General features: G+C 40.8%; 1 protein-coding gene and 2 long non-coding RNA genes across 3 annotated transcripts in view; all 3 read right to left on the reverse strand.

Annotated features, from left to right (window-relative positions):
- The window catches only part of LOC128543559 (cell adhesion molecule DSCAM-like), a 235,707-nt gene that overhangs the window by 148,997 nt on the left and 61,081 nt on the right, over nt 1–25,629 (reverse strand). The window lies entirely within an intron of this gene.
- On the reverse strand, nt 16,332–17,194 carry LOC128543634 (uncharacterized). Its single transcript, XR_008365758.1, has 3 exons — nt 16,891–17,194; nt 16,511–16,576; nt 16,332–16,400 (listed from the first exon to the last, which is right to left on the reverse strand). It is a non-coding gene; the product is annotated as an uncharacterized LOC128543634 (long non-coding RNA).
- On the reverse strand, nt 19,944–20,402 carry LOC128543612 (uncharacterized). Its single transcript, XR_008365756.1, has 3 exons — nt 20,286–20,402; nt 20,123–20,185; nt 19,944–20,046 (listed from the first exon to the last, which is right to left on the reverse strand). It is a non-coding gene; the product is annotated as an uncharacterized LOC128543612 (long non-coding RNA).

Genomic DNA, 25,629 nt, shown 5'->3' on the forward strand with positions numbered 1-25,629 from the left:
GAACAGAAAGACTCTACATTCTTGCAAATATTTTCTGTTGCTTAGTGTGCACGTTACATTTCATAGGGGATAAGTTCTAATACTTTATTACATAGAGAGAGAGAGAGCGAGAGAGAGAGGGAGACTCACCTTCAGTGACATGAAGCTGTATGAGTAGGAGAAGAAAACACACCTGCATTCTTACTGAGGACCCAAACACACACATTAATCCAAAGAGAGAATTAGAGCTAAACACACACTGACCAACTGCTGCACCGAGTCTCATCATAATGAACACACTCTACGGGTCACACACACTGAGAGGAAGTGCTTAGACAGGAAGTGCAAACTTAGCAGCATACCACTGATCAAATAGGTGTGAAAAAGTTTCTTATCTCTATTGCACAGAGGAACTGAGTCTATGTTCTAAATCACATAAATCATCGAATGGTGATTAAATATTGCAATAGACTATTTAGTGTCATTAAATACTTTCCTTGTTAAAGATCCAGTTTTAAGAGAGCAGTTATTCCAGTAGCCCTTTCCCTCATCCTTTCCACGCGCTCCTGCCTGTGTACGCACAAATAGACACACACTTGCACGTGTGCACTAACGGAAATATTGATCTGTCAGGATTCTTTTTGAAGGTAAAGTGCAGGTTCATTTGTTTTATTTTTGCTTTACATTTTGTATTAAGAAATAATTGAAATTTAGCTTAAAACTAATTACAAAATTACAAAGGATTCTAAGTGTAAATTTGAACTTTGAAAAAGCATGTGTGTAAATTAGTATATTCCTATTTCATAAATTTCAGTATAAAATACATTTAAAGAACTTTTTTTTTTTTACAATTTCCTATTGCTTGAATATTTTACACATAACTCTGCATTGCACACAGTTCAGTATTCAATGAACTTAAATCCATTTCATGGTACAGTATATACTGTACAGTACATGATTTATTCTCTATATTTTAGTAAATCTTTCACTTTAGTATTCTGTAAACATCTTACTTATTTGCTTGTTTGTTATCTTGTTTTTTGTTGTTGTTTTGTTTTCTATTTTTTATTCGAGCATTCATTCTTTTAATTACTTTTGGCATGTCCTGGTAATTCATTTATATTGTCTATTTCATGGGTTCTCAAATATAATATTTAAAGATTAAAATCAAAAATTTAAATCAAATTTATATTTAAGGTCAAAGGTCTGGAACCACTAGTGATAAACAAATTACTTTTATTGAACTTTAACTTACAAGCAGCATAGATTCATCTTTAAGGCATTTTAGTGAGAAACATGATGCGGTTTAACTGAAATCAAAAGCTTAAATCAAAGCTAATTTAAGTTTAACTTAGTACAAAAGTAATAGCACTGTTTTGCTTGTGAACCTAAACAGCTTTCAACATTACAGGGTTAACATGTTTTTTTTTGTTTGAAAAATATAATTACTATAGAAAAAATCTGCATAAGTATTTTCCATGTGTAATGCCAATGCCAATTTCTAATTCTCTTTAAAACATTCACCAGTTTGCCCTCCTGTGGCGTCTGCTGTGGTGCTTTTGATCATCCTTCAATCAGGATAACACAAGTGCACCAATCTGAACACATACAAATATTTAGAGGCGGACTGTTCAGTGTACATCATGTCTTGGGGGAAGTCAGTTTGGGTTCTGCGCAGACGTGAGGAGAATGAGATTTTGAGAGTAGAGAAACTTTTATCAAGGTGGGTGATGTTTATACTTTTCTGATCACCTGATCATGATCTAATGCAGGAATGTCATTTTTAATAAAAATCACACAAACACATTTAAAGTTCTTATATTTATTATAGAGGTCTTATAAATATTAATTTGTTAGACTGTTAATAATGAACAACCGGGATGTGAAAAGCAGATGTGTTCTTGGTGGAAACTTCATGACTAATAATAAAAAAAATACTAATATTGCTATAAAAATTGAATTGAACAGAATTGAACAAATTTTATCATTTTCATTTAAAGCTCTGTGCTGTTATTATGCCTGAACTGAACCAACACAAGGACCTCATGATACACTTCAGCATCTTACGCTCTTGCATGATGGTGTGATGAGCGCATGATAGTAGCCTTGAACAACAAAACCCAAGTCTGAAATATGTCTTGAAGGATGAATAACCAGGTTCAGAGTGTACAGATGAGGAGGACTAAAGTGCTGCTGCATTGCTGTCTAAAAATATAGCTAAAGTATTGTAAGGGCTGAATTGTGGAATTTAAATAGTCCATGATAAAATAAATTCATTATATGAATTTCTTTGGGGGTTTTTGTACAGTGGCCACTATGCATGATGGGTGCATCGCTTCATGAGCTTCTCTTCTTACCCTGCCAGGCACATCACTCTGGAATGGTGTCAGTCTGTGACTTTTTCAATTACTCCAAAATCCAATCTTTATGCTCCCTGGCCAAATAAAACCTGAACTCTTTTTTTCTGATGAGAAACATTTCTTATACCCATAAAAGAAACTAAATTAAAGGAGCAAAAATATTATTATTTCATTTATTTTATGTTTGTACATCAACAATAAATGAGCAGCAAAAGTGAACTGTGGGTGAAATCTGTGCACGTTTACTTTTAAATCCCTTTTTTTTACCTACAGTGGTGTTTAAAAAAGCTAATTACATTGAAGATCAGACTGATTGATTAATGCATTAAAAAGAGAGAAAAGTTCCCTTTCAAAAGCTACACTCGATGCTGCGTGAAAACGCTATGGGAACATCTATCTGTGTTGCCGGTTGTAAAGCATGTGTGTATCAAACATGCCAAATCTTGGCATATATAACCTCGGTCAGGTGACCGCACCTGCAGGTTATAAATACAGTAGGAGTGAACCAGAACATTCCCCAGATCTTTTTGTCTTCAGAATCGTATTGTGATTGCGTGTGATGTGTGCAAGTGAATTTAAAAGTATTAACTCACCGATATGGTGGAGTTGTTAGATCCATACCTCCGCGTGATAGATCACTTCGGAACGTGATCTCCACACCTTTGTTTCGAGTGCTCTAGCGTGCGGCTAGCATTCTTAAAGAGAATCACGAGTTGCGGTGCATACAGATGGAGCCACGCCAAATAGCCGCGGCCGTGTGAATTGCGTACGAATGGCGTACGGCTGCCCCATTCACGCCGTAGTCCCCCCTCCTTTTTCTTCGAGAAAGGCATGTCAAGATTTCACAGTAAACACGCCCATTCAAGCCCTATTTATGCATTGACCTGGTTCCACCACTAGATGGCGCTTCGTTCTCAAGGACACGTTAACACAAGCCAGCAATTTAGCTGCGCTGAGTTGCAATCACGTGATTTTAACAACCCACCCCCGCCGAACTGACGCTGCCAAACTGCACTAGAGATGAAGATGGCGGCTTAATGGACTATTCGCGGTAAGTGGTGTTTTCATTTATAAAATTTGTTTGGGATTAGTTTACAGTTTATTTCCCAGTTTTGAAAATCACTGGCAGCACCAGCAGCGGTCAGATGTAACTTTAGATAACTTAATGATCTGTTTACCAAGTCTGGAGTTAACATTACAGCTTACTGTCAGTATCACAAACTCACAATGTCACTCCTCTTTAACTAAAAAAGACACTAAAGCTTCGAAAATACTATAAATGTCCCTATTACAAAAGCTGCACTACCGGATGAAGAGTGTTTGTGCTTTATAAAAATGCATTTAGAATCTGACCGCGTGTTGTCTGGATAAATTTAGCATTTATTTATTCTTTGGGTAAGAGTTAATCTGCAGGTTATATCTGTGAATATTATGTGATGCAGTTCATGAAGGACACAAGCTGAGGATAGATGTACAGGAGCTAGCGAGCTAAACGCTCATAACCAGGTTTATATTTTTCTCAGTTTGGCCGTGACTTTGTGCGGTAGCGCGAGCGCTTAGTTACCGAGCTGGATAAAAACTCTGAAGTGTTTATCAGTTAAGGAGTGTGAGGAGGGGGAGGTGTGTGTGTGTGTGTGTGTGTGGAGGTGTGGGGGGAGGGGGAGGTGTGTGTGTGTGTGTGTGTGGAGGTGTGGAGGGAGGGGGAGGTGTGTGTGTGGGGGGAGGTGTGGGGGGCTTCAGTACTCGGGAAGTTATAGTTTGGCTTCAGAGATGAACTAATGTATACGAGTGTTATATCGCCTAACTTAATTGTATGAAAAGCGCATTTTAATTTAATGCGGACGATAATAAAGACAGACCGGGGTTAACACTAACAAAGTTGAATGGTTAAAGTTATCCCAGTTTATTTACATTCCAGAATTCCCCAAAACAGTATTTTACACACTCTGTGGTGAAGGTTTACTAATATCTTTTATATTTATTACAACCAGATATTCTGTAAAGTTTATTTATCTTTGTCTTCACTAAATTCTCCTGTTGTCTTTAAGCAGAGCTCTGCTGTGGAGGATTGGGGGGTTAGACGGATGACGGTTGGCCTTTTGGAGCTACTGGAGGAGCCTGAACAAGCTGTTGAGGGAGCTGTAGGAGGGATGACGTCACAGTGCAACAGCTTTAGAATGATGTTTGGTCAGGTCTACTGTATATTCTGAACATAGAATTGCAAAACGTCTGATACTTTAGGGGGGAAACAAAGAATTAAACAGTTCCATCTTTAATATTTTTTAAAAATGATATTTTAATATAAAAGAACCAGATAGAGACTGATAAGCAGCTGGTGTTATCCGGGTATTTTAATGACCTTTAAGCAAAAATTAAACATGTTTTCACCTGTTTTATACAAATTATTGTTTTACCTTTGACTAGTTTTGGAAGAATAAATTTTATTATTAAAGTCATGTGTGCGTGTTTTAATTGTTGGGGGATTGTTTGTGTATTTAAAAATACATTTACTTAAACCAACAACTTCAATGTGCAAAAAATGGGACCCGACATTGTTTTAAATAGTCAAAGAGTTGGGCTAATAATAATGATAATAATAATAATAATAATAATAATAATAATAATTATTATTATTATTAATATTATTACTGGTTATAGAAACAAATGAAAACAACAGTTAAACACTTGATCATATGTATCTGTGCTGGTTTGTGTTTGTGATTATGTGACCCATAACCATTTTTTTCTCAGTATAATTTTTTGGGGGGTTTTAAGAACTCCATTAAAAGAGCAAAGACAAAACTTAGAAGGAGTGGAAGGTAAGAAACCTCAGTGGAGAATACAGTGGAGAATACTGACTATGACATGGTGCTAATTGCTCTGTGTGTGTGTGTGTTTGGCGGGGGGAGGGGTACTTCAGACTTACTTGTCTGCGCCCAAATGTTTGTGTTAAAGCAACGGAGAAATGCAGGAGCGCGCGCGCACACACACACACACACACACACCTCTCATCCACAAACGCTTGTTGTCTTGTAAATCGTTGATTAAACCTATGAACACAGCTGTTTAGCATCAGTCCTAAACACAAGCGCAGGGTCTGTTTTTGTCCTTAATTAAAAGACACCAATATGTTAATAATTTACACAATGATAACATGTTTATGTATAATGTTTATTTTGCGAGAAAAGGTAATAAGCAATATTTGAAATAAAACAAACCAGGAAGTAAGTGTTTCATACATTAAGGTGCTGTGTATAACCAAGTGCCCCAACAGACATAGCAACAGTGTGTGCGCTGTGGGGGATTGGAAGGTGAACGAAGATAATCATTTACAAGACAAAAGACGTTCAGAGGTGTGTTATGCCCCCCCCCCCCCCCCCCCCCACGGCCCCGGATTGCCCCCATTACGCAATCGCTATCTTTAAAGAAAAGACGCCGCCCCTTTTCATTCAAACGCGTTAGCGAGTGTTTTTCTTTCCCTCCGCTCGGTTTTGTGAACACAGTTCAGTAACACGATGGAACCAATTACCTAAACAGCAGCAACAACAACCATTATGATCACACTTTGTTGAATTTATATTGCTTAAATATTTCGCAGCTCTGTCCTCTTTGCATTGCTACGTGTTTATTTACTTCCTTTTCGCATCGCACGTATAATGCACTCTAAAATCGACACTATCAAACTTGGAAATTATATAATATTCAATCAAACATCACCTTATTAAAAGTAACGAATTTGTCACTACTCTTCTCTTATGCAGCACGGCTAAAAAGATAATAAAAATTACACCAAAGTGCTACAGGTTTGGTGTCTGTGAGCTTTTCCTAATCAGAGTTACACGGGGGGCATTTTGTGGCTGCTCCAGTTACACTCTACTTAGATATTACACAGAGGGGAGTTCATTTTTGTTCTCTTCATCCTAGCTTAATTTCATCTCATGAAATAATATTAAGTTTTGTAAAGTCTGAGTTCATCTCCCCAGCCAGTGGTAGGGTAGCATCATGGCAGGATTGGTGTCATTTCTATTATCTTTTTAGCCGTGCTGCGTAAGAAAAGAGTAGTGACAAATTCATTACTTTCGTTACTAGACATGGTCTATTTTGTCTGCAAGTGAAATACATCGATACGTTAATAATTTACACCACGATAACATTACTGCAGAAGGATCTAGAGACGTGACTTTAAGACGTTCACAGTATATTCGAACCGTAGACAGGGTTTATTTTGCAGAACATTACAAAACACCCATGTCCAATAAAACAGTGCATCTTTAATAAGCCACATCGGTTTCGAGTCAGTAGTAAAATTAACGAAAGACTGAGAAGCCCCGTCATTTTTTATATATACATTTTTTAAATGTTCAAATTAACGTTTCAGAGTAGCCTATATAATTTGTCGTGTCATGTGTTTACAGCGTTGGCTGATTTTCTAATTGAGACCCATGGGTTACATTAAAATATTTTTATTAGTAGTAAGCCAGTCTTTAGTAACCTTGGATAAATCACAATATAAACCCTCTCCCGCGCGCACGCTCTCTTTTTCTCTCTCTCTCTCTCTCTCTCTCTCTCTCACACTCACACACACACACACACACACACACACGTACACACACAAACAGATAAAACATGAAATCGCGTAAAACCAAATAAAACTATGGCAAAAATATATAAGCAGTAAAAATTACAGTAGTGACCTGTAGGTGATTCCTGTCCTGATAACAGGCGCTGACCCTCTGGAACTGTTTAGTTCTGTTAGTATTGTGTTCAGGTGTGAATGTTTATGGGGATTTAATCTGTCTCTGCTGCCGCATCTATTCACCGTAGTGATAAGTGATTAATGTCCCATCAGATCTTTGATGGGGGAACGTTATGCTGGTTAAATGACAAAAGACATACTGATCCGTATGGACAGATATTTGTTCCAGATATTATGTGTTATTCATCGATTTGTTATGCCAATTTATGACTATCAGCGAAAAAAACATCAGCGAAAACATCAAAAATATAACGAAAACAAACTCAAGCAGAAGTTAAATTTCAAGCTTTACTTTGCAGCAAAATATTATCTACCAGTGTATTAAACGGAAATAGATAAAATACACCGTAATGTAAAATACTGTACATAGCCCGTATTTGTATTCCATACCTACAACGACTGGTAAAGATAAATTACAGATGTAACCGTGTATTTAAGTATTATTAAGGATGTCGTGAAAAATATTGCAATAAGTAGTTTTATTAATTAATTAATTTAATCATTAATTAAACATAGCATAGGCATCATGGATTGTGTATTGAGTGATTTAAATCTGTTTTATGAATCGTTTTTATTTCTCTTTTTTACCACATCATCTATTTATGAAACTATGTTGACGTAAGTTCAGTATATATATATTAAATATAGTAACCGGCTGCTTGGACACTGCAGTTAACTGAAGCAGTCAATGCTCCATCTGGCGGAATTATACAGCATTGCAACCATCTTTTTAGAAAGCGCATGGGGGCGTTTATGGGGCGGGGCATCGTTAACTACGTCATCGCGGGGGATCACATTCCGTGCACGGATCGATCATGGTCCTGTCACGGTCCTGTCATTGACCTATCATGCTCCAAGCGGCTGTTTGACGTGGCTCCCACTGTACCTGGGGTTAAACAGTGTAATCTGGAATTCCCCCTTTCTCTCTCGCTCTCCCCAGATCAGGAAGTTTTCCATCCACTTCTCAAGCGACATCGGCCTTTCTTCTGAATGGATAGGAAAGACATAATCTTGCTTCCGTGGGTATGGAAGAGTTACTGCAGGTAAGTAATGCATGCGATCGATCAAACGCATATCGTAGTTTCTGTCGGGTGGCCAGTGGGAGGAGCCTCAGCACCGCTCTCTTTCTCTATTTCTCCCCCCTTTTTTGGCAACCTTCATGACGAGTGAACTCTTTCTTGGCATAGCCTTATTCATCCTGTGTTTCTCGTGCCATCAACTTGGATTTATTTTAATATTGTTGATATGAAGGCACGGTTATATGATGATGTCCCAGATAGAAGAGATGCTGGTGGCTATCTCTCTCCTGGGAAATCATCCTCCCTGAAAAGCTTTCAGGCAGCTGATCACCTGCTGAAAGACTTAAGCACTGGCGGGGCTCTTCAACGTCATTCTTGGCGGAAAGTTACCCGTGGCTAAATCCCACTGAAATCAAGGATATAGATCGGGCGTTCCTCCTTAATCCCCCCATCTCGCCCTCCGGCTTGTTTGGCGACGCTGTTAATGTCGCCACTAGGTTGGGGAGGCGAAATTATATGAACAAGCCTTCGGGAAATTCCTTTCCCGCCGTGCTCAAGAGTCGGGATTGTCGGCCACCCAGTCCCGACCGGGTCTGACTCTCGCGAGGCGTTAGGCACAGAGGGAAAGTGTTATGAGCCGGGCGCCCCCTGGTAAGACTGGGGTGCGGCGTGCTAAGCTTTGCAATCCGCCTCAAAGAAGTCAGATCTATGTACTGTCTTCTTTTCGAAGAAGAAATCCTGAGGCTCATTTCCTCAGGACCGTGGGGGTGCCTCCCCCACATCCTCCCCGCACCATCTAGAATTCCTCTCAAGGATGAAGTGTTCAAATTCAAATTTTATTTGTCACATACACAGTCATACACAGTACGAAATGTAGTGAAATGCTTACACGACCGCCAGTGACCTTAAAAAAGAGAATTTAAGCTTATAATAAGTATTTTTATAAGAAAATTTAAATAAAAAAATAAAATTTAACTAGGAAAAATAGAAATAAAAATAGAAACTGAAAATAGAAATATACTGTACAAATAGAAATATAATGGTGTGCAAATATGCATAAAAAAAGTGACTTTGTGCAAAGGTTATTAAAGTGTCCTTGTGCAATGGTCCAGAATGTAAACGTAAACATGTAGTGTAGATGTGATGTGCGTGGAATTGTCCATAGTGCATAGTGTCCATGGATTTATAAAGATTGATTGATTGATTGTGAAAATTGTGAAAATATTGTGTTAGTTCTGCATAGTGGTGTGGTTGAGAGACCTTATCGCCTGCGGGAAGAAGCTCCTCCTCAGTCTCTCTGTGTTGGCCCTCAGGGAGCGGAATCGCTTCCCAGACCGCAACAGAGTGAACAGTTTATTGTTGGGGTGGCTGAGGTCCTTCACGACCTTCCTGGCCTTGGTCCAGCACCGCTTTGTGTAGATTGAGTGCAGGTCGGGGAGGTCGGTGCGGATGATGCGCTCAGCTGATCGCACCACCCTCTGTAGAGCTCGTCTGTCCTGCATGGTGCTGTTCCCGAATCAGGTCGTGATGTTTCCCGTCAGGATGCTCTCTATGGTGCAGGAGTAGAAATTCCTGAGCACCTTGGAGGGCAGTCTAAAGTCTCTCAAGCGTCTGAGGTGGTACAGACGCTGCCGGGCCTTTTTTACCACGGTGTTGATGTGACAGGATCATGCCAGGTCCTGCGTGATGTAAACACCGAGGTATCTGAGGCTGTCCACTCTCTCCACTGGGCTCCTGTTGATAATGGGGGTCTGGTAGTTCCTCACCTGCTTTGTACTGAAAGTCCACTATCAGCTCCTTTGTCTTGCTGACGTTCAGGAGGAGATTGTTTCTCTGGCACCAGTTCTCCAGATTTCCAACCTCCTCCAGGTAGGCCGTCTCATCGTTGTTGGTGATCAGGCCCACCACGACAGTGTCGTCAGCAAACTTGATGATGGTGATGGAGTTGATAGTGGCCACGCAGTCATAGGTGTACAGAGAGTAAAGCAGGGGGCTCAGAACACAACCCTAGGGGGCTCCAGTACTGAGAGTGATGGAGGCTGAGACATGTCCGCCCATCCTTACTGCCTGTGGTCTACCAGTCAGAAAATTGGAGATCCACTGACACATTGATGAGCTGAGTCCCAGGTGCTCCAGCTTGGTGGTGAGTGTGGAGGGAATTATGGTATTGAATGCAGAGCTGTAGTCGATGAAGAGCATTTTCACATAATTCCCCCTCCGAGTGTCCAGGTGAGTGAGAGATGTATGGAGGAGATGTGAGATTGCATCGTCCGTGGAACGGTTTGGACGGTATACAAACTGTAGTGGGTCCAGTGTGTCTGGTAGTGAAGAAATGATGAAGTCTCTGACCAGGCGTTCAAAGCACTTCATCACTACTGAGGTGAGGGCTACAGGGCGATAGTCATTGAGAGAAGCAGGATGTGTTTTTTTTGGGACAGGAACAATGATGGACTCTTTGAAGCATGTGGGGATAACCGACTGAGATAAAGAAATGTTGAATATCTCAGTGAACACAGGTGCTAGCTGGTCTGCGCAGGCTCTGAGGAAACGGCCTGAGATGCCGTCTGGTCCTGCTGCTTTCCTGGTGTTCACTCTCTTGAAGGCTCTCCTCACGTTATGCTCGGTGATGATGAACGCGCTTCCGGTGCTGCCAGTGACTTCCTGTCTGTAGCCGTTAGCGCCGCTAGCATTAGCGCCGCTAGCATTAGCATCGCGATGTCATACCGATTCGTCATACCGGATGTTGGTGCTTTATAGTCCGTTATTGTCCTTAATCCCTGCCACAGGCTCCTAGAGTCACTCTGTTGGAGTTGTGACTCTAGTTTCCTCCCGTAGCGCTGCTTCGCCTCTTTTATCGCCTTCCGGACGCTGTATGACGCAGCCTTGTACGGTTCCATGTCCCCTGAAGCGAGTCTCGTGTTGTAGGCAGCGGTGCAAGATCTCAGAGCGTCGCGGATGGTTTTATCCACCCACGGCTTCTGGTTGGGAAACGTTTTAATAGTCTTTTTTTCCACGGTATCATCCACTAGTTTCCCGATAAATCCCACAACCACTTCCGTAAACACACTGACGTCATCATCGAAGCTGTTTCTGAACATGTCCCAGTCTGCGTCATCGAGTGCGTCCTGTAACGCGGCCACCGATTGGTCCGTCCAGCGCGCGACCCCCCTTTAAACCGGAGCTTCCTGTTTCAGCCTTTGTTTGTATTTTGGCATGAGGAAGATGGCGGCGTGGTCGGATTTACCAAACGGTGGACAAGATTGTGCTTTGTAGCCGTCCTTGACCGTTGTATAGCAGTGGTGCAGTGTCCTTTCGCCCCTGGTGGGGCAGGTGATATGCTGATAAAAGTTCGGTGTTGTGTTTGGTGCTGTGTGAGTGCCTCATGCAGCTCGCATAAGGCAGTGTCCGTGTCCGCTTGTGGTGGAATATAAACGGCACTGATTATGACCGATGTGAACTCCCGAGGTAGATAAAAAGGACAACACATGATGGACAGTAGTTCCAGATTTGGTATGCAGGAGCATGTGAGAGGAACAACGCTTGCGCTGTTGCACCAGCTGCCGTTCACCATTAAACACACGCCGCCTCCCCTTGACTTCCCCGAGTCCCGTGTCCTGTCCATGCGGTGAACCGAGCAGAGCTATCGGAGGAAATGCGTAAAGACGCAGTCTGACGTGTGGGCCATAGCGTCCAGACCCAGGGGAGCTGAAGGAGTCAGGGAGTGGTAAAGGGGACATTGTGCTGTGTCCTGCAAGGCAAAAAAGTCCACCCCTTCTACATCAAATCTCTTTCGAATTTGACTGACCACTTTGGGGTGAAGTTTTCATTCCCCGTGTGTCAGAGCTTGTCTAGACAGCAAGTCTGCTCCCACATTCATTTGCCCCAGAATATAAATTGACCATAGGGACAAGAACTTGTCCTGGGCCCAAAGCAGAATCTGCTGCACTAGCTTGTTCAAGTGGCGTGAACGCAACCCGCCCTGGTGACTTATGTAAGAGACTACCATAGTGTTGTCCACCCGCACTAGGACATGGTAACCTCTCAACTGCTGGAGGAAGTATTTTAGGGTCTGAAATAACACCATTATTTCGAGGCGATTGATGTGCCATGCGAGAAGATGACCTCTCCAAATCCATTGGGCTGGACGACCATCTAAGACCGCGCTTAAACCATGAGGGAAGAGTCTGTCGTTAGCATCTTGCGATGACAACACGAACCTAGAGAGGGTCCAAAGTCAGAAAACACGGTCTTAACCACATAGTAAGGGTACGAAGCCCCTGGCGCGTAATCCTTATTTGCCTCACAGGGATTGGCCCTTGGATAAAATACCCTGGCTCTCAGCCACAACTAAAAGGGTCTCATGTGCAGAAGGCCCAATGGTATCACCATGGATGCAGCTGCCATGTGGATTCTCTGAAAGTAACGAACAGTCACTTTCTGGCCTAGCTTAATCTTCTTTATGGTACCTAGAATGGATTCGATAGGTGCAAGAGACAGTTGTGCCTGCATTACGATCAAATCCCATAGGACCCCCAAATACGTTGTTCTTTGAGGAGGAGAAGGAATGCTTTTTTGGCGTTGAGTCTCAACCTTAGATATTTGAGATGAGCTAGGACGACATCCTGATGTCGAAGCGCTAGCTCCTGAGACTGAGCTAAAAATCAGCCAGTTGTCTATGTAATTCAAAATACGGATGCCCTGGAGTTGTATAGGAGCCAGAGCTGCATTCATGCATTTTGTATATGTGCGGGGTGACAGGGTGTGAGATAACGGATCAGCCCATGAAGATGCCGAATTGGATGCAACCCCCTTGGCCTTCTTGGGAACCAAAAAATACCGGCTATAGTAGCCTGACTGTTTGTCTGGCAGGGTAACATGTTCTATGGCCCCTTTTTTTCAGCAAAGTTTGTGATTTTTGTGTCAACAAATGCGCTCATTCCGGTTTACGGAAGGTGAGACCACGCCATTGAAATGCAGAGGGCGATGTGCAAACTGAATTCTGTAGTCTCTCTCTACAGTCCTTAGAACCGAAGGAGATATACTTGGCAGTAGCTTTCACGCTGCCAGTTTCTCTAAAAGCGGCACAAGTTTTGACACTTTGACTAGTTGGGGGGGTGTTAGATGTTCGGCGTTCTGAAAGGTGGCAGAAGGCAAACGAACACTTAACATTCCTCTGGAGACCACTGCTCCCCGAAACACCAGTGGTGGCGGAGATTGGACAATGGCCTCCTGAGGGTGCCAGGAAGGAGTTCTTATTCTCTGTTGGAATTCTACGCGCCCCTCCCCGGGGGGAGATACCCCCACGGTCCTGGGTGGCTGACGCCCCCAACTCTTGAGCACGGCGGGGAAGAAACCTCACAAACGCTTCCTCGTATCGCTTCACCTCCTGAAACCTAGTGGCGACAGTGTTGACGGAACAGGCCGGAAGGCCAGATGGGGCATCAAGGAGGAATGCCCGTGAAGTGGAGCCATAAATATCTCTCCATGGCAACCATAGCAGCCATAGGATGGCACAGGCCGTCTGCTTGGTGGTGCAGAGAGAAAAATCCATGGCTCAGCATAGCTCTGAAAACGTCCCTTTATCGATGGACCTGCCAGTGCTCAAATCCTTGACAGTCAGCCTGACATGCCTGCAGAACCGCCATGGTGTGCAGAGCAGCACCAGCCTGACCTGCTGCCTGAAAACCCACGGCTAGTGATTTGCCTTTAAAAAATGCAAGCCGGGCAGGAAGCACTCTGATTGAGAGGAGATCACAGTGCTTGCATTCTCCCTTGAGTCCGAGAATAGCGTGCTCTTCCCCCAAACACTCAACACAGAAAGCATGGCGATCATCATCATCAAGGAGTCGTTTGCATGGAGGTAAACATCTTTTTACTAGCACCATTTTTACTTTAGCTTTCTGCTTCTTTTCTGAGGAGGTTTCCAGTTCATGCCTATTTATAACCTCCAGGTACACCTAATCAAAGCACGTTGTAATGCTTGGCTATGAAAACAAAGCTAGTTACAAAGCTACGGGGTCGAGAATCTAAATAGGGGCTTCGCGGAACAAGTAAAGACGCGGCACAACAATTCCAAAACAAACCCAAAGTGTTTTAAGTGACAAAAATAAACAAACAAACCAGGTGCACCACAAATCAATATTTACAAAATATGTACAAAAATAAAGAAAGTGTAAGTATGTGTGCATGTATAAAAGTCCAAAGTCTCAGTCTCATAAGATGTTAATCGGGGAACATGAGAAAACGGATCAAGAGGGGTATACTTGGTGTCACCTATACCCCTCTGCGCTGTAGCGCTGTGTATCTTCATCTCTCCACCTTAAGTTCTTTGCCGGTTCCGCTTTTATGTCGGCCAACGTGATGTCATCGGGGCTCTCTTGCGCCATACCCACGCATGCTTACTATAGCTTAAAGGTCTTACACATCATATTTTTCATTAAATGTTAATATGATCTTTAGGGTCCTAATGAAAAGTTTGTATTATACGTTAATTAAAAATTCAAAAGGATTGTGTAAAAAAAACACTACCTTTACCTGGTAAAAACTAGCTCTGTTCTCAGCAACCTGTTTCAGTACATGCTAATTTAAATGCTCATGACCTCTGCTGAGCCCGCCCCCCCAGTTCTGTGGGGCGTGACACGTGGGGTATAGCCACGGAAGTGTAGTCCAGTGCGGGCCATGCTTTGTGGGTAATGCAGTCCAAACTGGAAAACGCTGTAATATAGAGCCTGAGCCTGTTTTCTTCAGTCGTTTTTGGTTTGATTTAAGTACGGAACCTACGCGGAAGTTTGTAATATCGCCTGACATCGCAGAAATTAAAAGAATGGACATGCATCGACTCGATTTGTCTCTCATCACTGCATGGGCATGAATTAACGGGCTGTTGCGCTGCCGCGAGTAACAACAACAAAAAGCGGAGAAACTTACCGAGAGAGATACGGACGCGATGTGTTTACTGATGTGTTTACATGACTTCTTAATCTTCGACAGACATCGTTATAAACCATCTAACGTTACAAAGGTAAGCATAATATAGTTTTCCGACTACGTACACAGTTTGCAACTAGACAGTCACCTTAATGCATTGTTAATTATAAACGGGCGATTAGGGATTATATAGAGACGGATGTACACAGAGAAGAAGCCATAACCATGTTCTTTTAGAGTATAAGTTAACTTACACTCCGCATTCATCGTGATTATTAGAAAAGGCGATCTGCAAAGAGTCATAGTAAAATAAATTACACTCACCGAGCCTGGTGAAGATGAAGCAGGAACACGAAGCGTTAGTACAGATCCATTTTTAGGAGCAGCTTCCTAGTAAAACCTGCTTCATATTGACCCGCGTTTATAAAGCAGGTGAAAAATGATTATCGCAAACATGAACGCATCAGCGGAAACGTTAGCTTCAAAAACTAAATTCAGCCACTGCCTCCTCAGTGGCTCAGATACCTAACCCTAGATAGGTACCCTAGGTCACTAACCCTAGGTAGTGAATGACGACTGCTGTGTTCGCTATTACACCCAACAACTGTACACAACACTCGCTTAGGCAACATTTTGCTCCAGCGGCGAAAAACAATGGCCGACAGCTTCTTCTTACTCGGGGCGGGTCTTTGCTAAAACACCAGTGTCAATCAACTTGTGTAGGAGCGGCCTCTGTCGGTTTGGCATCACATCGACAGGCATTTGTGATTGGCCTGATTTCAGAAGGGGGATGTTACTGTAATAAACGAAAAGAAAACCACTGGGCGGCTCTTTATCATTGTAGAGTGGTTGTGTACGCACTCTCCTAACACACAGTTCAGTCCAAACAGCTTAAAATAGTGCATGTAGTGCTGTATGACCTGTTTAACCCTGGAACCAAACACAGTCTTTTAGGAACAGTATAAACCATATAGGGGTCATGATAGATAGATAGATAGATAGATAGATAGATAGATAGATAGATAGATAGATAGATATGTTAGCATTTCTATAGAAACAGTTTCTAAAATTCACAGGGAGGAGTCTGGTAGATGCTCTATTTAGTCTAAGACTAACTTTAAGCCTTACTGTTTTACTGACTAACCATCTGGATTATTATTCTGGATTATACAAAGAGATCTCGGTTTATGGAAAATAGTTTTAGGAGACTATTTTGCTTTGGTAAATGTAAAAGGAACAAATAACAAATAAAGAAATGAACAGGAGTTAATGTGCTGTACTGGTCATTACCTTTTTCAGAAGATGTTTCAGTGTGTGCAGTTGTTTTGTCGTTGATCATTGGGGTTTGTGTTGTGACACCTACAGAACGTGAAAGACCACACAAAGTTAGTATTCATGCTGTGAGCTAATATTCTAATGTACTGACAAAGATTTTTCATTCTGGTGTGTATCAGTGGTGTGTGAGGTACCTGGTTTAGGATTAGGTGAAGTTGTTATAATTACTGGAGTGGATGTTGAAGGTCTTGTTGGTGCGTCTGCAAGGAGAGAAAGGTGAAATTAGTTATACAGTAAATAGAAAATTGGGATGTGCAATGAAGTGTAAACGCAGTGTGTTCTTTATTTAAGGCTATCCGGGAATCATAGTGAGCAGTAAAAAGTAGGTCAGAACACAATCTCAGTTTCTTACATTGTTAATTATAATACACATTTTCTCATTCATGTGGGATAAATATACCACATCTTTTTATTACAGTTTGAGTAGTATATGCAATAGTATTTCATGTCTATTTTATTTCTTACATACTATAATGAGCTTCACATGTGCTTTTAATATAGAAAGTAATTTCACCTCTTACTACGAGTATGACATTTGCATCCATAGCATTGTTAATCTGACACCTGTACTTTCCTCTATCCTCTACAGTCAGGTGTGATATGAGTAGAGAGAGATTTCCTGGATGATGATCATTAATGAGCTGAACTCTGTCTGTGTAGAGATTTGTCTGGTCCTTTGGGAAGATTTCCTTGTGATCAGATCCTTTAATAAAGACCCATCTAAGAGTGTGTGGTTTGGCTTGTAGTTGAAAGCAAGAGCAGGGCAGAAGGACAGACTGTCCCACGTATCCAGTCACACTCACTGTCTGCTGATTTAATGTGCAACCTGGAGAATGAACAAACATCAACATATTGCATTACTGTTACAACATCAGATTAATCTGTCATGAGATTATCACTGAAGTACCATTGTGTATAAAAATGTATCATTTACCCTCAACAGTGAGTCTGAAATGTCTGTATTCACTTCTTGTAAGATTATACATGTACAGTAGATTTGGAGTTTTTTTCTCCCTTAATAACGTAAACCTTCATTTAAAAACTGCATTTTGTGTTCAATTATGTTATCTTTGACTAATAGTTAAATGTGTTTGATGATCAGAAACATTTTGTGTGACAAACATGCAAAAGAATAAGAAATCAGGAAGGGGGCAAATAGTTTTTCACACCACTGTACATCATTGTAGTCTTTTTGCACACACGCACGGGTGCGTTACAATAATAATAATAACAATAATAAATTCGGAGCACTACTACTAAAAATAGTTATAATACTGAATGAAGAAAGCGCAGTCGAAGAAGTATCATCATTGAAGGTGAGAAGAAAATGAAGAATTAATACATATCAGTATTTACAGTTTGAGCTTGACACGTGAGCTCTGTCGCTTGCTGTCAATGGGCGCCTAAGAGAGAGAACACATTTTCGGCTTCAGTAGACACACAATACTTCAGACTGAAACACGACTTCCCCTTACAGGTAATGAAGGGCATTTTCACAGCTTGCCGTGCGCAGCCACGCAATGCCGCGGCAAGTCACAGGATTCCTTTTCTCAAAATGTGCGTTTTTAATGGCGACATCTGTATATATTTGTCTATTATGGCATGCTATTAATAAGTTAACCCATGTCGAAAAAAAAATTTATTGGAAAAATTTTGTGCAACGATTAATTTGCATAGAAAGTGCTGTCTTTCTTAACGCTGTCATGCAAAAGGAGTAAAAAAATGATTCCTGAGTAACCGATGTCAGCTAATTCAGGACCTTCACTGTAGACAGCGCCTTGTAACTTCAGACATACAGTAAGAGGCCGTGACTTAAGAAGACTAAGGGACAGTTCGGGAAACACATTTAGAAAAGCAATCAACTTACGTAAGATATATTTTAAGAGTCTTCTAACCGCGCCAAGAGTGTGCGTTATCAGGAAACTATCAGAATATTTAAATGACATTGAAAAAGAAACTTATAAAATGAGCATATTATTATTATTATTATTTTTTTTTTTTTTGTCATAGAAACAGCCGAAAGCAACTATAAAAACCGTGTCCATGTTTATTTGCGCTATTTCTCTGTCTTTGTGCCTTTCTAATTTTTTTTGCTCAGTCGTGTTTGGGGAAGTCAGTTAAAATAAACTAAAATTCAGTTTATTATGTTGTCTATTTTATTATAAAAAATTATACGTCACTTTATTCTGCACTCTATATATCCCCTATGTATGTTTATTTAAAAATAATACAGCAAAACAAATAATAGCTTATATATGCTCCGAGCTGTAAGAGCTACGTGATCTCATTCATTTCTTTTGTAAAGTTGATTTTTCAGCATTGTCCTTTTAAGAGTTAATAATGTGTGGGACAGTCGATTAGACTTTCTCCCTTATGTAACTTTGTTGAAGCTCTGAGGCCTGTATTAGCTTTTAACAGAAATAGTGAAATATGGAAACTTTGTTTGAAGATTCCTACAGTCCTTTAACAAGATAATTGTTCTTTTAAAGGAAAGAAGAAGAAAAAAGTTGAATTGTTGGGTTGACTCCTTTATTATACACAGTCTGCCAAATAAGACCAAAGAAAAGAATAATGAGAACGTAACTACAACATTTTCTAATCTATCAGGGTACAATACAGGTATAGTAATCCCACACTTAGAGACATTCAAGTTACAAATTTGCACAGATACAAACACACATATAAACATTCGAAGATGCAAATAAATCATGGTAGTAGCTCACGTGTATTGTATAAAAATAGACGCCATAGTTGAGGTGCACTCTGGGAAATGTAGTTCCACATTAACAAAAATACAAAAGACACAAAAAGGAATCTCTGCGTGCACGACGCCCTCTAGAGGTATCTCCTGACAGGTATATTGTTTCTGTGTGCATGTGAGGGTGCTGGAGAAATGAGTCGGACACACGGGTTTCAGTTAATCAGTCCGGTAGCACAACAATAGAAATTTTTTTTTTTTACTTGATAAATAAGCTAGGTTTTTGCACTACGAGGAGTCTGATACACTTTTCTGCCAAGCCAATGATCTGGACCAATGGTGGTTCTTTCTCTCTCTCTTTCTCTCTTTTGTGCTGCGGGACTGTGGGAAATCATCTCCCATGCTTGGTCTCAGTACATGAGTCTCACTCCTAAAGTCAGCATCCGTGCATCAGAGTAAGCGTGTGTTTGTGTAAAAGTCGTTACACAATAACCCCTCTCCTCCTCCTCCTCTCTCTCCGTCACACACAGACCGATTCTTTTTAAAGGTAAAGTGCAGGTTATTTTGTTTTATTTTTACTTTATATTTTCTATTAATCATTTTTATATGAATACTTTTGCATGGTTGATTCATTACCTTAGGAGCAGTTACAGTTTTTGGGTGGGGAAAGGGGACAGATTTAGTCATGTGGATTGGTATACTTTAGATAGTATATTGAAATTATAAATTACACATTTCTGTATTAAACTGTTGATTTAAAGATCTAAAAATAATCAAAATGAGACACAGTAAAAGAAAACATGAAAGTGTCAAAAGAAATAATAAAATCCATTTACCCTGCTTTTTTTTTATACAGTATGTGTGTTAGTTAGTTTGGATACTGGCATACACTGTGGTTTCCCCTGATATCACTGGAGTGTGTACTGATGTAATGGTGTTACTGTGGACTACAGTCGAGTACATCACATCATCCTGCAGGAATAGAACATAAACAACACGTCACCAAACAGAGAAAATATAAGATACAGACTGTTAGATTAATACACACCTTTTCTTCTTTGTTGGATGGTGTTTGTGGATTTATAACTGTATACAGAACATCAGAATCATTCTGTATAAAAAAGGGGAAGCATGTTGCATAAGAACAAATGCAAACATACCCTCTACACACACACGTGCGCACGCACACACACGCACACATACGTATATACCTTCCCATCCTGCTGTCTTCTTTGTCCTGTTTGTCCAACATCAGTCTCAGTCTGTCTTCGTCTCTGTTCTACAGAATGAAAGCAAAAAGTTTGAGACTGTAGAAGTAAGCGTGTGTGTGTGTGTGTGTGTGTGTGTGTGTGTGTGTGTGTGTGTGTGTGTGTGTGCACCTCCGTGTTTCCAGCACATAACCCCTCCTAGTATCAGCAGAATCCCAGCAGCAGTACAGATGATGATGGTGGTGTAATGAGGATGCGGGTTTGTGGGAGTCTCTGTGTGGAACAGAAGAGAAAGGAAAAAAGGTTGAATGAGGGTTGAATTCTCCATTCTGATTGGTCAGATTAATCACCAGTGCTGAATCATTACTGACAGCAGTGCAGCTGCACATCACAGGTTTATATTAATGCACTCATTCTCATTATTGTATATGTTATGATAAGTTATCATTTCTATAGAAACAGTTTCTAAAATTCACAGGGAGGAGTCTGGTAGATGCTTTATTTAGTCTAAGACTAACTTTAAACTTTACTGTTTTACTGACTAACCATCTAGATTATTATTTTGGATTACACAAAGAGGTGTCTGTTCATAAAAATAGTTTTAAGAGACTATTCTGCTTCAGTAAATGTTAAAGGAACAAATAACAAATAAAGAAATGAACAGAAGTTAATGTGCTGTACTGATCATTACCTTTTTCAGAATATGTTTCAGTGTGTGCAGTTGTTTTGTCGTTGATCATTGGGGTTTGTGTTGTGACGCCTACAGAACGTGAAAGACCAGACAGAGTTAGTATTCATGCTGTGAGCTGATATTCTAATGTACTGACAAAGACTTTCATTCTGGTGTGTATCAGTGGTGTGTGAGGTACCTGGTTTGGGATTAGGTGAAGCTGGTATGAAGGTCAAAACACAGAGTTCATAATCAGAAACACAAACAAGGTAAGAACACAAAGTACATTTACATCTGATTATTACATTTAAGTTTATGATACATATTTCGATGGTCAGATTTGCTAAATGTTTACCTCATCATGTTATTCCACAGTAATGTTTTCATTTCTAATATATTAGTGTACATAGAGTATTGTAGTGAGCTTCACATCTGCTTCATATTCAGAAAGTAATTTTACCTCTTACTGTAAGTTTGACATTTGCATCCGTAGCATTAATGCTACAAGCGTAATATCCTCCATCCTCTACAGTCAGGTGTGATATGAGTAGAGAGAGATTTCCTGGATGATGATCATTAATGAGCTGAACTCTGTCTGTGTAGAGATTTGTCTGGTCCTTTGGGAAGATCTCTTTGTGATCAGATCCTTTAATAAAGATCCATCTGAGAGTGTGTGGTTTGGCTTGTAGTTGAGAGCAGGAGCAGGGCAGAAGAACAGACTGTCCCTTGTATCCAGTCACACTCACTGTCTGCTGATTTAATGTGCAACCTGGAGAATGAACAAACATCAACATATTGCATTACTGTTACAACATCAAATTAATCTGTCATGAGATTATCACTGAAGTAGCATTGTGTATAAAAATGAATCATTTGCCTTCAACAGTGAGGCTGACGTCTCTGTATTCACCACCTCTAACACTACACCTGTAACCTCCTCCATCCTCTACAGTCAGGTGTGATATGAGCAGAGAGAGATTTCCTGAAGAGTGATCATTAACCAGCTGAAATCTTTCTTTGTACTGATCACTCTCAGGAGATATCTTTATTGTATTTTTCTCCCATGTGAATGTCCCAGGTGTTCTGTGGAGGTCAGTGCAGGAGCAGGGCAGCAGTACTGAGTCTCCTGTGTATTCAGTGATGTATTTTGTCTCTCTGGATCCTTCCAGTCTGCAGCCTGTAGGAACACACCAGTTACTGATCTGTTAATGAGCAGCAACAAATCTGCAGCAAAAGACTTCTCTTCTGCTGACCTGGCAATCCAGCCCCTCCCAGCTCTCCACTAGTTGTGGCCTTAGACAGGAGTCCTTCTAACGTCCGATAGTTGTGTAGTTTTTCCAGCTGGGAATCAGGGCCTTAACATAGATACACAGTGGCTTTTTTTCCATCTTCAGTGGCTGGATACCAAAGGCTGGCTCTAGCCGAGAGTGCAAGTGCAGTGGGAGTCGTTCAGTGTTCATGCAGCTGTCCTTCACACGGTGGTCAAGGCACTGCATTCAGTTTTATTTCTTTGAGGTCCCTGGTGCATGTTACATCACCCAGCTTGCATGCCTCTCTTACACATTTTTAGTGTCCGTGGCCTGACTCCGTGGTTCTGTGGATCTCTACAGTCAGACCAGACCCTGAGCTGCACTCGCCACCCTGCTTCAATAATGCGGGGAAGGCAGCAATCCATTAGCACAGACTGCTTTGCAGCCGTACCCATTCCCAGTGGCCTGCCCCTTTGCGTGCCTGCAGAAGGGAAGCCCATCTATCTAGTGAGCCTACGGAGTGAGCGAGGAGCAATAACAGATTGAGGCGCATGCTCATTACTGGTGCCTGCTGTAACAGCTTCTTTAATTTATTATTGAATCTTTGCTGCAAATTAAGCAGCTGGTTATACATTTGGGAGCCGATTTGTATAAATTGAATGTTGACAACCGTGTGTGTGTGTGTGTTTTGTCAGGTGTTATCAGGTGTTGCCCTTTGTAACATCCAGACAAACTTCTAGACTGCCTTCATGATTTTACACAAAATTTGCATGCACACACAAACTCCAGCCAAAACTTGCATTCATCAACACACACACACACACACACACACACACACACACAAACAAACAAACAATGATCACAAGCACTTTTATCCGGGGAAATATGCAAAAAAGTTCAGAAGCAATTTAACTTACTAACAAATAACAATTAATTTACTTTCATTTAGGACTAAAAACTAAAACCTATATGGCCAAAAAAAAAAAGCTGAAACACTCTGAAAAGCTGAAACACTTACATTACAGTATATTTTAGTGACACACCACTAAAGAAGCTGCTAGAGGAGGAAGTGAGAGTGTGATCACATCACATGGAAAAGCCGTTCACAGAAGGGAAACAGTAAACAGTGGACACACCCCAGTGTTTCAAGCATCTTTTAAATGATTGGCTCTAAATCTTGTAGTATAAGCACATGTATGACGCTGTAAGAACCTCCATGAGTAACAGCCAATGAGAGAGCGAGAGGAAACTGTAGGGGAACGAGGCAGGAACAACCAGAACACCAATCATGATGAAGGAGACTCAGCGTTCTACATGAACCCAGGACATAGACGGGGATTAATAAAGCTCTGGCACAAAGTTCTTATTCAATAAGTGTTAAACCCTCTTTATAAAGTCCCATGACCATTTTCTCACATTTGCTTTTGCATCTGGTTTTTGATGGCAAACAGAAAAACTCTAAATTCCTGCAAATGTTTTCAGTTGCTTAGTGTACAAATTACATTTCCATAAGATTACAGTATAACTTTATTTTTTAAAGCTATTAAAGTATAAGTTCTAAAACTTTATTATAATCACAGAGAGAGAGAGAGAGAGAGAGAGAGAGACAGAGAGAGAGAGAGAGAGAGAGAGACTCACCTTCAGTGACATGAAGCTGTATGAGGAGGAGAAGAAAACACACCTGCATTCTTACTGAGGACCCAAACACACACATTAATTCAAAGAGAGAATTAGAGCTAAACACACACTGACCAACTGCTCATCATAATGAACACACTCTACAGATCACACACACTTACAGGAAGTACTAAGATAGGAAGTGCAAATTTAGCAGTATATGTCACATTTCTATTGCACAACAGAATTGAATCATTATATATCATCTAATGGCAATTAACTATTGGTAATAGACTATTTTTATTTATTTATTTATTCATTTATATATTTATCTATTTATAAAAGTAATAATAATAATAATTATTATTATTATTATTATTATGTTGTGGGTCTGCATCAAGGATCGGCTCTGAGCCCCTTTTTGTTTGCTCTGGTGATGGACAGGATGACAGATGAGGTAAGACAGGAGTCCCCATGGACTATGATGTTTGCAGATGACATTGTGACATTGTAGCGAGAGCAGGAAATAGGTGGAGGAAAATTTGGAGAGGTGGAGGTATGCTCTGGAAAGCAGAGGAATGAAGCTTAGCCGCAGCAACACAGAATACATGTGTGTGAATGAGAGGGACTCAAGAGGGACGGTGAGGCTACAAGGAGCAGAGGTAAAGAAGGTGCAGGATTTTAAGTACCTAGGGTCAACGGTCCAGAGCAACGGAGAGTGTTCAAAGGAAGTGAAGAGGCGAGTACAGGCAGGTTGGAATGGGTGGAGAAAAGTGTCAGGTGTGTTGTGCGATAAAAGAGTATCAGCAAGAATGAAAGGAAAGGTGTACAGGACAGTGGTGAGACCAGCGATGCTCTACGGCTTAGAGACAGTGGCGCTGAAGAAAAGACAGGAGGCAGAGTTGGAGGTAGCAGAGCTGAAGATGTTGAGGTTATCTTTGGGAGTGACAGGGATGAATAGGATCAAGAATAAGTTTATCAGAGGGACAACCCACGTTAGATGTTTTGGAGATAAAGTCAGAGAGGCCAGATTGAGGTGGTTTGGACATGTTCAGAGGAGAGATGGTGAATATATCGGTGGAAGGATGCTGAGGTTGGAACTGCCAGGCAGGAGGTCTAGAGGAAGACCAAAGAGGAGATTTATGGATGCAGTGAGAGAGGACATGAAGTTAGTTGTTGCGAGAGAAGAGGATGCAGAGGATAGGGTTAGATGGAGGCAGATGATTTTCTGTGGCAAACAGCCGAAAGACAAAGAAGAATTATTATTATTATTCATTTATTTTATTTTATTTCATGCTTCACAAAACAAAGCCTCTGGTTTTGCATTTCTCTTTTCCTTCTGGAAAATATGGCTACATTTTGCACATGGGATGTTACATGATGTAGTGACACTAATCTGTAGCTACACTGTCACTCATCTAGTGGCCTCTCAAGGTAAGTGCACCACAAAAAAGCCTACAGAGTACTTTATAAATCCCAAAGGGAAGTTACAAAACCTTTTTTTTTTTTGCTTTTTTCATGTATTTTCCTGCTGGTCGTTTAGCTTAAGACAAATTACAAAATTACTAGTGGTTTTAAGTTTAATATTCCTTTTTAAAAGTGTGTGTGTGTGTGTGTCTCTGTCTCTCTCTCTGTAATTGTAATAAAGTTTTAGAACTTATACTTTAATAGCTTTAAAAAATAAAGTTATACTGTAATCTTATGGAAATGTAATTTGTACACTGAGCAACTGAAAACATTTGCAGGAATTTAGAGTCTTTCTGTTTGCCATCAAAAACCAGATGCAAAAGCAAATGTAAGAAAATGGTCA

This window comes from Clarias gariepinus, chromosome 2, assembly GCF_024256425.1.
Source record: "Clarias gariepinus isolate MV-2021 ecotype Netherlands chromosome 2, CGAR_prim_01v2, whole genome shotgun sequence".
In the NCBI taxonomy this organism is placed as follows: Eukaryota; Metazoa; Chordata; class Actinopteri; order Siluriformes; family Clariidae; genus Clarias; species Clarias gariepinus.